Source organism: Pezoporus wallicus, unplaced genomic scaffold (genome assembly GCF_028554395.1).
Source record: "Pezoporus wallicus isolate ANWC-B61680 ecotype Strahan unplaced genomic scaffold, APGP_CSIRO_Pwel_v1 contig_2908, whole genome shotgun sequence".
In the NCBI taxonomy this organism is placed as follows: domain Eukaryota; kingdom Metazoa; phylum Chordata; class Aves; order Psittaciformes; family Psittacidae; genus Pezoporus; species Pezoporus wallicus.
In genome coordinates this window covers 1,454,162-1,465,909 of record NW_026642179.1, presented here as the reverse complement: position 1 = coordinate 1,465,909, position 11,748 = coordinate 1,454,162, and the positions used below count along the sequence as shown (strand labels likewise).

Below are 11,748 nucleotides of genomic sequence, written 5' to 3'. Positions count from 1 at the left end.
TAGTTTCTGTTGGAGTACGTGCAGATTGTGACTATGCCATGGAAAGGGTGATTAAGGCAGTTTTAACCCGATAAACAGGCCATGGTACAGGAGAACAGAAGTTAACTCCCGAGAAGGATTTGGCTCAAGATGCGCTTCTCAGGTTGGCTTTCTCTCCTCCGTCATTTTTTTTGCACTGCTTATTCATGGCAATGTTGGACTCATTCCCACCCTTGTGGTGTCTGTTGTGATACTGAATAGGGAAATAATTACATTGTTTCAGCTCAGTGAATTCTGTGGTAGAGCCATAGTAGAGATTTCCTAGCAACTGTGGGAAGACTCGGGTCTGTTTCAGACGCTCTTGCAGCCAAGTGACTGCAAGTGAAATCAGAAGGTAAGAGACTTCACTGTACAGGAAGCTTATGCATGAATATTAATGATATGGCAGCTTGTTCAAAATTAAATGCTGCAGTACTTGGATGTAGGTTGTCCAAACAGAATCCAGCTCTTCTATTCACTTTACAGGGACTTAACTACATGAACACTTCTCTCACCTAGACAGCAGATGTGATAACCAAATTATGGTGTTGCCCATGTTAAAGAACATATTGCCTGGAACTTTTATTTCTTTTAGTAATACAAAAAAGTTCTTAAGAAGACTGAGACAGTTATTGTGTATATTCTGAATGTGTATACATTAAAGAACTAGAGAAATTAAGTTTTAATTGCAGATGAAACAACATGAATGTTTCTGTCCTGAAAGGCTGTCTCCGTTCAAATTCCCTCAGCCACTTGCTTTCCTTCAGCATGACTGTCCTTACCTGCAACTTAGACAATTGTCTTTTTCAGTACACTGAAAAAGTACACTTTTTCAGCATACTGACTCTGTGCTGGAACAGGTTTACTTTCATTACCCATGGGTGTAAATAACTGTACAAGGGTAGAGGTGCATAGAAAACAATCTCTCTAGTGAGAACAAGCTTACATGTTAGTTTTGGGTTTGGTAGTCAAAACTGAGTCAACTCTGTGCTGCTCAAATTAGAAGTGATGAAACTTTTTACATGTGTAAACCTCTGCTACGAAAACAGTAGACTTCTAATAGATATACTGTAAATAAATCATTAACCAGATAAGTTACTTCTGCAATGAACATGGTGAAGGATTGATTTTGAATTGTTTAAGCTAAAAGTTTTCAGAAGTCTGCAGATCACTGGTGAGATGAGGTCACTTTGCATTTCATTCCCAGTTTTATAGATGAGGATTTCTGTGGCTTGATGCCAGTATACCTCTGGGAGTCAGAACTGCTTATGGGAAAAATTAGCATCAGAAAAACATTTACTTTCCTTTTAAATGTTTTGGTTTTGGTTGTTTGGTTTTTTTTTGGTGCAGCTTAGCTGCTGAAAAGAAGGTGAAATTGGGAGTATTTGACTATCTGTACTCTGTGTGCAACCATAATGGTTTGATCCAGAAAGCACAATTAGAAACCACTGGCTGAAGCAGATGCCAGCTGTTTGCTTTGTGTGGCACAGGATTTCTAAAGCTTGCTTAAGTTTGCATCCCTGCAGAATTAGTCCCCTTTTGGCTTAGGAAGTAATGTTTTCCAGAGAAGATCTGTCTTTTAAAGCCCACTTTCCATCAGATTGTCAGGTAGAGCACTGTAAATTATGCATCTGCTGCTCTAACTGCTTCCATAGCATGTGAACTGGCCAACTAGAGGTCTGAAACCACAGCAAAACTAACAAAACTAGAAGGACAGGCTTTTCAGGTAAATGTGATGTTTTCATCACCTATATACTTGGATATATTCTTCAGTGGGATACGCAGAATTATTATTCATGACAGAAGTCATAATTCAGCATAGTCTCAGTTACTTTGTATTCTCTTTTCATGGTATAATGAAAAAAACGAAAATTGCCATTTTCCCCTTCAAAATAGCAAATTGTTCTTGGTGGCAAGTTGTGTTATTCAGTGATTGAAATTTTACCTTGCTGGCCATGAGAAAGTGTGGGGTGTTTTTATTTAACAGAAATTATAGATTTTTATCTGTGATAAAGTACCATTAGTACTCAATTGGATGAGTACTCAATTTTCATGTTGGATGTGAAAAACAGAACTTTAGCTTCTCACAGACCCTGAAAGCATGTATCCCTCATGGTATCATGGAAGGATTCTGCACTTTCATGAAATGCTTCCTAGCTGATAATCATCAGAGGTAAGGACGCTATGACAGGGTTAGGTCTGTTAGAGCTGCTGTTACCCTACACCCAGCCACAGCAGTGCACACAGATGGTGAAGCGCTTAAAGGACTCTGCTCCAAAGTTGGGACACCACATATTCTGGTGATAATAGCTTGTGGTTAATGTTGTGGGAATGAAATCTAAGGCATCTAGACTTCAACATTTATAGCATGTGTCATCTATTGTTGATATAAATACATATCTTTTATTCACAGCATGAGAATTAGAGTCAGAATCTTTAAAAAAGAAAACAAAGTTGTTTGATTTTTGAATAAACAGTGTACACTGGGTTGTGGAAGTGGCACACCAGTGTTACATTACAGTACATTACAGTAAGGTAAATTATCAAACTGTTTTTTTCCATTTCTTATTTTAAGTAAGTACATAAATGGTCTATTTTTTTAACATCTGTTCTACACAAACTTTGGGACACAGATTATCTTCTGAATAGATACCTATAAAGTAACTAGCACATGATAAAGTCCTCTATATTTTACTGTAATGCAAATATTAAAAATAGTCTCATCAAATGGCTTGGACTGCCATATGGAAGTTAGAAAAAAATTTTTTTTCGAGTAATTAAGTTGTTAATGACAAGAAGCAAAGGATTTAAAATTATATTAATCTACCTTATGTAATTTATACTTTTAGACAGATTTTTTTTGTGTGTGTGTGAGTTTCATATAAGAGACTTTTCCCAGAAAACAGAAATCTTTTTCTATGTAGTTAAATGTTTACCTTAGCCCAACTGCAGCAGCATCTGAGTTGCAAGGCTAAATGCTTGCAGAGGGTGCTTATATCTAAGTCTGAACATAAAGGTTACGCTTTTTTGTATTTAGTGCCTAGTGGAATGTTATTTTAAGTTATGTAGAATTATTTGGAACAAAACCACAAAACACATCTTTAACTAAGGCCTGTACTCGAATTTAATTTCTGTAGTTTAACAAATTAAACACAGTATATAGAGGAAGTTATTAATAATCTCAGAAGAAGTAAACAAATTGAAATCTGTTTCTGAAATTATATCAGCCAGAAATCAATAGTGGTTGTTGAAATAATGCAATGTTGAAGACATTTCTCTCCTTTTAACATTGGAAGGAAAAGAGATAGTGCTCTGCAAGAGTGCTCTGCAAGAGTTGTAAAGTAAGGCAGGGATATCATCCTAGAATAATTAAATAATCTGGTCATTGAAGAGTATTTTCTAAGATTTAAAAAAACAACATTCAAAGGCTGGAAATGACACCTAACCTATTTCTGCTGTGCTGGCAAATGCTTTTTAGTGGTCATTGATGTTTTTTCAGTCTATATTGTGATTAGAATCCTACTGAGAGTTCACAAATAAGTTACAGGGAGATAAACTAGTGTTTGAATTTGCAGCATTTTAATAGTTTTGTAATAAAATGCCAACACACATGTTCTTATCTCAAGTAAATATGTGAGATATGTTGATCTGTAATGGAAGTAAAGTCTTTCTGCATAGTACTTAAGGTGTTAGTGTTGAGCTGTAACGTCTTAGTCTCTGCTTGGGGCCCTTCAAGTTTAATGTCAGCTCTTTCAATAATCAGCAGAGGCTTGAGATTGCTTCCATCATTTTGGAGATGAAGCAGGACTCCAGCTGAGCGTGTTCCTTGTCATCTACAATTCTCCTAACTCTCAAAATCACATCTCCTGCCTTTTTTGATTGTAGATATTTTCTGCAAAAGCCTGGTGTTTGAACAGTATATATGAGGCAGGGCAGAGGACGGATTATTTTTTTTTCCACAGTGAGGCTTATCTCTCTGTAAATCCATGACTTGAATCATTATGGGAATGTGAGAAGGAGGAACACATTTTCTTTTAAAAGGTTTTATGTTTTCTTTTAAGTATTTAGTACTTTTTTCCTGATTTTCTGTGCTGTAAATGTAGTAAGGTTTGTCTGTGGGGTATACACTACCTCATAATAGTATCTTCTGGATGAGGTTTTTATTAGATCACAACTTAAATAAGCAAATACTAAACTCCTAATTTCTACTAGATTAGTACTGTGAAGTTCAGAGTGCTTTCAAGCTGAATTTGTATTATGACCAACATGTATTAGAAGAATAAAATTGGAAATTAAAATAGTAACATTTATTCATAACTTACTGTTCTATGGGAGATGTTCAGTCTCCAAATACAATAAGCTAAGTGTATCAGAATCTAAACATTGCAGGAAGCTACAGAGCTTGATGCTGGGTTGAATATGAACCAGCAACGTGTCCTTGGTAGCAAAGAAAGCCAACAGCATCCTGGACTGCATTAGGAAGAGATTTTATCATCACCTGATGGGACGGTGTAAAGAAATGGAGCCAAACTATCCTCAGTGGTATACAGTGACAGAAAAAGTGGCAATGGGCACAAATTGAGGTACAAGGAATGAATTTAAAACATTTAGTATTTTACCCTGAGAGTGATTGAAAACTGGAAGTGGTTGCCCAGAAAGATTGTCAAGTCTTCATCCTTGGAGATACTAAAAACCCAAATGGAGAGAGTCCTGAGCAACCTGGTCTTACTAACACTGCTTCGAGAGGGGAGTACTGGACAATTTCCAAAGGTTCCTTTCAACTGTGCCTAGGATTCCTGGCATCTAACAGTTTCTTCACCTATTCTATAATTCTGTAAGATTTGGGTTTTTTTAAGAAGTGTTTTGATAGACAAAGGTGACAAATGCAGATGAAGTGCTCTGTTGCTTACAGTACAGGAACTCAGTTGACCTGATTACATTTAAGTTTGAGACTGTTTATAGATATTTAATTTTATAATGTAATGCTGTGTCTGTGTATAGAGCTGTGCTGGCCGGCCCTTTAAATCTAAACTGTATTAAAAAATAGAATGAGTTGGACCACAGGATGGTTAGTTTCATTCTCTTTTTTTTCAGGTAATGTTATGGTACCTGGAATTCTAAAACTGGAAGACAGTCCAAAGAGAAACAGTAATATTTGCCTTAGTAGAGTTTTATAGAGGCATTTTTTATTTGATGGTGAACATAGTTCAGTGTCCTTCTAAGTTCATGCTCATCGCAGTTATGATTGAGCCACAAAAAACATCTTTAAAAGACCTTGGAAGTTCTTTAAGGTACTGTTATTGCAAGATGTAATTCATATGAAAAGGTGCTGAGCACTCCAGAATCTATCAGCCAGAATAATCAAGTCATAATATTGCTATGTGATTTTGCTTATACTCTCTAATAGGCTTGTGCACTTTTAAAATAGTTCCAGAGAATTTGCAAGTAGAGTATAATTAGAATTATTTATTAGTGTGCTGCAGTGTGTCATTCTAGTGAGAACATTCCAGCGGCTCTCAGTAGAATTGCACTTGGATAACTAGCTGGTAAAACCCTGTGTTTTTTTTAATAAGCCTTCTGTTACTAAAGCCTATAATTTGGTTTAATTTTTATGGTCAGTTTTTCTAATTAAATGTATCATATTTTCATTTTAGTCTACTTAATATTTTACTAAACGTAGTTTCACCAGAATGAGATGCTTATAGTCTAAGATAAGGGTTCAGACAGAGTTCTAATGCAGATCAAAATGGTAACAAGTAATTATTTTGGTTATGTTTTGTACATAGATAAAGACAGAGATTCATCTGATGTGATTTTTATGATCCAAGTTACTATTAATAATTATATTGTTTATGTAGTTTTTGAATTTTTCTCTGTTTGGGCAATGGCAACTGTTAAAGTTTAGTATGATTAGTATTACTTTCACGTTCTCACTTAGGAGTTTTGTTTTGCTTGGTGCAGAAAGAATACAAGCATTTCAGGGCTAGATTTACTAATTTAGAAGCATTACCATTGGAGTTAAGACAAAAGTCACGGAATATTTTACTTGGTCTGAAATCTAGTAGGAGCTGGTCTGACTCAAAATTGACTTGATAGTGTCACATTAAAAGTATCTGAAGTGTATCACATTAAAATATCTGAAAAGTATTATTTTCATTAAAACTTACTGAACTGTAATATACTGAAAACCACTTTTTTCAGTAGTGCATAGGAAATCTTGCAACATTCTTGCTTAGAAATGGCAAGTGTAAAACAGCACGTTCACAGAAAGCTTTTGGGTTTGGGCTACATTTGTTTTTTTTTTCTTGAGGGCAATGTGTAAATGTATTACTGAACCATTTTTTGGACTTTATTTGACTGTGAGAAGTTCTTGCATGTAGACTCTCATGAGAAATTTATAAATTATTTTATTCTCATTCATATAGTGAGGATAATAGGAGGGAAAAATAATCAAAGTTTGCTGTAGAATTGTGGAATTCAGGAATAGAAACAAGCCCCAGGTATATAGCACTACAGAGCATATTGTAGAGGCACTAATGGGGCTTATGACTGTGAGGAAAAAACACCTCAGGATTTAACATCTGAATCTTGAATTGTTACAGATTCTTTGTATGCCCACAGCTGTTGACTGCTGCTGAAAGAAGCAGGAGGGAAAAGAAGACTACAAACACATTCATCAGTAGGTATCTGCATAATGTAAATACCTAGTTACAGCCAGTTTGTTTCATACTTAATTTGTTAGGGGGTTTAATTAGCTCAGGTTCTATATGAAGTTTTAATTAGTGTACAGAAAACTGTAACTGCTCAGAACAGTTGATAAAGTGATGACAGCTCACTGTGTGGGCTGGGAAGAATCTCTTTGTTTCAGAAGAGCTAGATAATGTGAAAAAGATGTACTAAAAGGCAGGAACAGACTGTTAACTGAGTGGATTTGCAAGAGCAGGCAAACTAAAGAGGTGAAAAGACATCCATTTTGGCATGTTGTGCTGGGACAACTTTCTGTGGTAAAATGTTTCAGTGAAGGTAATGATTTTTGAATTTGAAACTTGCATAGGAATTGTCTACTTCTTTACTTGTCTTTTTGTTTTTTCCCTTTTGAGGCCTGTTGGTGTCTCAGAATCAATAGTTGCCTGAAGGGCAGTGAAATAGGAGAGCTTTAGTGGTCCTGTGGCTTGCTTTGCATTACAATATTGCTGCTCCATTTAAAAGTCTCAAGTGTTTTCACTGTAGTGGAATTAGGGGGGAATAGTCTCCAGTTTGGTAAACAGTGTTGTGGCTACATTAGCTAATTTAGAAGAAGGTGAGAGGTGGCCCGGGAGCACTGGTGGCACATCTTGACACATTTGCAATCGAATGTTCATTTTTTCTGTAAGCATCCTGATAAATGAAGAAGTATGTTGACAGAAATTATCAGGTCAGGAGGAAAATTGAGAGTACTCCCTTGCAATTTATTACTTGTTATGCATCACAACTAGCAAAAATGGATTTTCATCTGAAAGGACCATGGAGCATATAGGAAATTACATAGGTTTAGAAATGGTTGCTGCAACATTAGATAGAAAAAGTATAACCACTGACTTTTCCATACACTTAGTTATGTTGATGCACGGATAGACTCCACAACTCATTAAAGTCGTAAAGTAGGTATGCTTTATTCGGTGCTGAGGCGCATGGGGGATAACTCCTCCAAAAGCGTGCACACCTCAGCGTTGTTTCCCCTTTATATTTATCCTCTAAAGTTATACATATGCATGAGATTGTACAACACGCCTATACATATTCATGTCCTATCCCTGCTTCGTATTATAATGAGCTAAGAAGTACTTTGCGCCTGCGCAGTGCCTCCAGGTGGTCATGGGCAAAGGTCTCAAGATGAAATAAACGAGTCTTCCTTGAGCCTGAACTTTTCACCTCTAGTCTTTACACATGCTCCCTGGAGGCATGGTTGTTGTCCAAAGTGCAGAGCCAATTTCAGCCGTCCTAGGCGCCAAGGGAATCAAGTTGTCCAAAGGCGCCAAGGGAATTAAGTCACGGTCCCTACCTCTTAGCAATAGCCACGTTCTTATATTTTGTTCTAGCATATACGGCTAGTACAATAAGCATGAATGAGTAGTAACATTGTTAAGTAAGCGGTTTGATCTACCCCCTTGTACATTGTAAGTACGAAAAGCATGAGCAAGCAGTAACGCTTAAGCAAGTGGCTTGGCCTAGCCCCCCGTACATCTGTTAACCTTTCATATCAATGTAAGTTTCTTTATTTTTACAAAGTAACCTAAATAACTGATCTCAGTTTTACATGTCTGAATTCTTTCTTAAAGGAAATAATGCTAAATCACATTTCGGTTTGCATGAAAACAGCCAAGCCCCCTGCAGTCCACAGATCATGACCTTAATGTCAGGAGTCATAAACTACTGCCTCACCTTTGGAGGGCAGACAGGAATGGTGTTTTGTGAGCACTTTAGAAGAATGATATGAAAAGGAGTGTCACTGCTCCACTACTGAACAGGCTTGAGTATGGCTGTGCTGGGCATGTGAATGTTCCAGATTGACCTCAGCAATGTCTTCTGCATCACTGCTCCCACAGCCTTGAATTCAGATTGCCCAGAACCTGCAAGTCAGTGTAGACCCATTGCAGCTTACAAAATGCAGCCTTAGTCAGGGGGCTATGCTTGCCTGCTAAATATGGTTAACATCCAGAGATTTTCTACATTGTCACAAAATTGATGTTCAGATTGCATCTGAGATAAAATAGGTTTTGTTTTCTGTCATACCCTTGGCTTGGTTTACAAAAAAAAAAGAAAAGTCTTAAACCCTTCCATTTGTTGAAAAATATATGTAGGTCTCTAGTGATCTTAGTTGGGTCAACAGGGATGTTTTCTGTCTGTCTAAATCATACTGAGATTTTTTTTATGGTCATTTTGTGGGTTGTAAGGCTTTTATAAGCTAAGTGCTATCAAAAGCCTTATGCTGTTCTGTTGAAATCAATTGGTGGTTTTGCTATTGCTTTTCAACAGTAGTAGGATTGATGACTGAAACTGAGCAGCTGTTGAAAGGTTAGTTTTAAAGTAGAATTGTGGTCAGAAAAACAAAGTGACCCTGTCAAACTGGCATGCTGGGAGCACTACATTTATTTTTTCTCAGTGACTTCCAGACCAAATCTTCTCAGTTTACGAGTCAAACATTTTTTATTGACTTCCAGAATTGCAAAGTCAGCCTCAGTCTGCAAAATCAAAACTGTTACTTCTGCTTCAGTCTGCAGAAGGCTCTTCATTTAGAACTTGGTTGACATGTCACTGATGCATGGCTCAATCCAGCGTGCCTTTCTATGTCTGTCCTAACTCTGGAGGGTGAAAGCTGCCACAGTAAAATTTTATTTGTTAGGAGAGTAAACAGATATGATTTGCAGAGATAAGGGGATTTATAGGGGAAGTCAGGGCCATTTTTATATCTTTCTTCTTGTTGCATCTGCACTTTAATCCTTAATTTCTGCCATGATAACAATTTAATGTTTTCTTTAATCTGAGACTAGAGAGTCTAAACTGTTTTCATTGTAAAAGATATTTTCCAGAAGTGCTTAAATTTTATGATAAAAGCAATGATTTCAAGATCAGTTTAAGACTTCAGAAACCACACCTGCCCGAGGTGACTCCTCCCAGGTCGTGCAATTCCTTGTTTACTCTCAAGGGTTCGCCAGGTTACACAGGAATGTGTATTGGAGAACTAATTCAGTTTATTACTGAATAGCTCTTAACATTATATAGTCACAGAAGGGGCTTCAACAGATGCTCACCTGTCATAGCTGTGCCTTAATCTGACCCTGACCTAAGAATCTTGATGTGGCTCCTCAGGCAGCACATACATCATCTGATCTTAATTGCTTATTTGATTAATATACTATAGTTAAGATATATGCTCAGTTGTAAAGTTAAGGCCAAAGCTCTTCCCTTCTATCACAAGTGCAGCAAGGGCAAACAGATTCATTTAGAGTCCAGAGCAGAACATCATCTTTCTAATAAGGAGATTAACTAGAACTGTTGTTTCAGAGTTAAATATGTGAAGTAGCTTCCATTAGCAATGCTATGGGCTGTTTTAGAAGTTCCTCTGGATCTTTATGTCAGTTATCACAAAGAACAGTAGTCACTCCTTTGCCAGAATGTGTGTGTGCATGCTTGCTTTTGATGAAGCGCATATGACAGATGCACAGTTTTAAGACATGCTGATTTCTGCCATGCTTTACACCACACATTCTGTTTTGAGTAATGCTTTGTGGAACTTAAGTGTGTGGTCTGAAACAATAGCTATTTTTAAGGACAGCCAAGCATTACTGATTATTCTGAAGTGTGAGCATATGCTAATTGAACTCCTTGGGTGCTACAAAAAGTTGTCAGATTTTTACCATGGGAGATTTTTTCATGTTTTCTCTAGATTTTTTTTTTTTTTTTTTTAATTCCTCAAATTCACCATCTGTGAAAGATCATAAAAGTGTTGGTGTTTGCCTTCATCTCTAGAGTTCTTCCTTTCTTCTGTAGATTGCAGAATTGTTAGTGACTTTGTTAATCTACTGGAGGTGAGACTTTTTTGTTTTAATGAGAATGTGATACGGGAGGAGCTGCTTGTTGATCTCTTTCTGCTTCCTTGGTTGCTAGTAAACCTTTGAAGGGTAGAGGAAGGTTGCTCCTCCTAGAGAAAGGCTGAGCATGTATAGATTAGAGAAATTTTTGTGAGCTGGGTGTTACAAAGAATGGGATAGAGAAAGTAAGGAGCAGGGAGAAGGTTGGAGAGTAAGAAGGTGAAGTGAAGCAGAAAGCTTCTCTGCAGCGGGGCTACAGCAATATTTTTGGAGGTGGTAGAAAGAAAGCTCCCTTGAACATCCAGAGGGTTGTTTCAGCCAGCAGCTGCTGAATGAGACTTGGAAAAGTTCCAGTCTTCAAGATTACCACCCTTGGAGTGGAGGTTGGTTTCAAACCCAAATCTTTCTGTTTAGTGTCTTGCCCTGCAGATGTTTTCTCTTTATGAGGCTTCTTCCCTCCATTCTTTATTTTGGGTCCACTCAAGAGCCAGTGTCAGAAATTCTGAGTGTTTGGTATTTGTTGATGTGCTTGCTTTTTAAAGAAGTTAGCAAGTTGCTCTTACTTTTCAAATTGTGGTAAGGTGTGATTATATTTTCACATGGATCCAGTGTTCCCTTTGTATTGAGTTGTGTAATCTCTTCAGGAACTGGAACTGTGATCTCTTTTCAGTTATGTAAAAAGCCTGTGTGCAAACATATAGTAAAACTAAACCATTTATGCATCCAGATCAATGCATTGAATCCATGATCCACTGTGTTCTACTTTGCTGTTTTGCTGTGTGGGCCTAGCTCAGGTTAGTAGTACAAGCACTGAAGTTCCTTTTCTAGAAATACCCACCTCTTTAAAACAAAAACCAAACAATGAGGAAACAAAACCAAGAAGCAGTCCAGCAGAAACAACAAAATCCTCTCCCCATCCCTATTTGGGTAAGCAAACAAACAAAACCACTAGAGCGATTTGAAGTACTCAAATAAATGACGTATTAACCTTAGCTCTGCCAAAGGTTCTTCTCTTTGGCAAAAGAGCCCCCACATCTTTTAGACAACAGTGAGCTTATGGTTAAGAGGCAGCCTCATAGCAGGATGTTTTTGTGCTTGAGCTTATTGACTCAAACTTTTCCCAGTCTTCAAAGAAAGATAGTGTATATTAGTTGTATGT

General features: G+C 37.2%; 1 long non-coding RNA gene across 1 annotated transcript in view; it reads left to right on the top strand.

Annotated features, from left to right (window-relative positions):
- LOC130609248 (uncharacterized) overlaps positions 1–11,748 on the top strand; it is a 44,561-nt gene that overhangs the window by 1,478 nt on the left and 31,335 nt on the right. Inside the window, exon 2 of the long non-coding RNA XR_008974741.1 lies at positions 6,621–6,701. This is a non-coding gene — a long non-coding RNA (uncharacterized LOC130609248). The remainder of the gene's footprint in view (positions 1–6,620; positions 6,702–11,748) is intronic.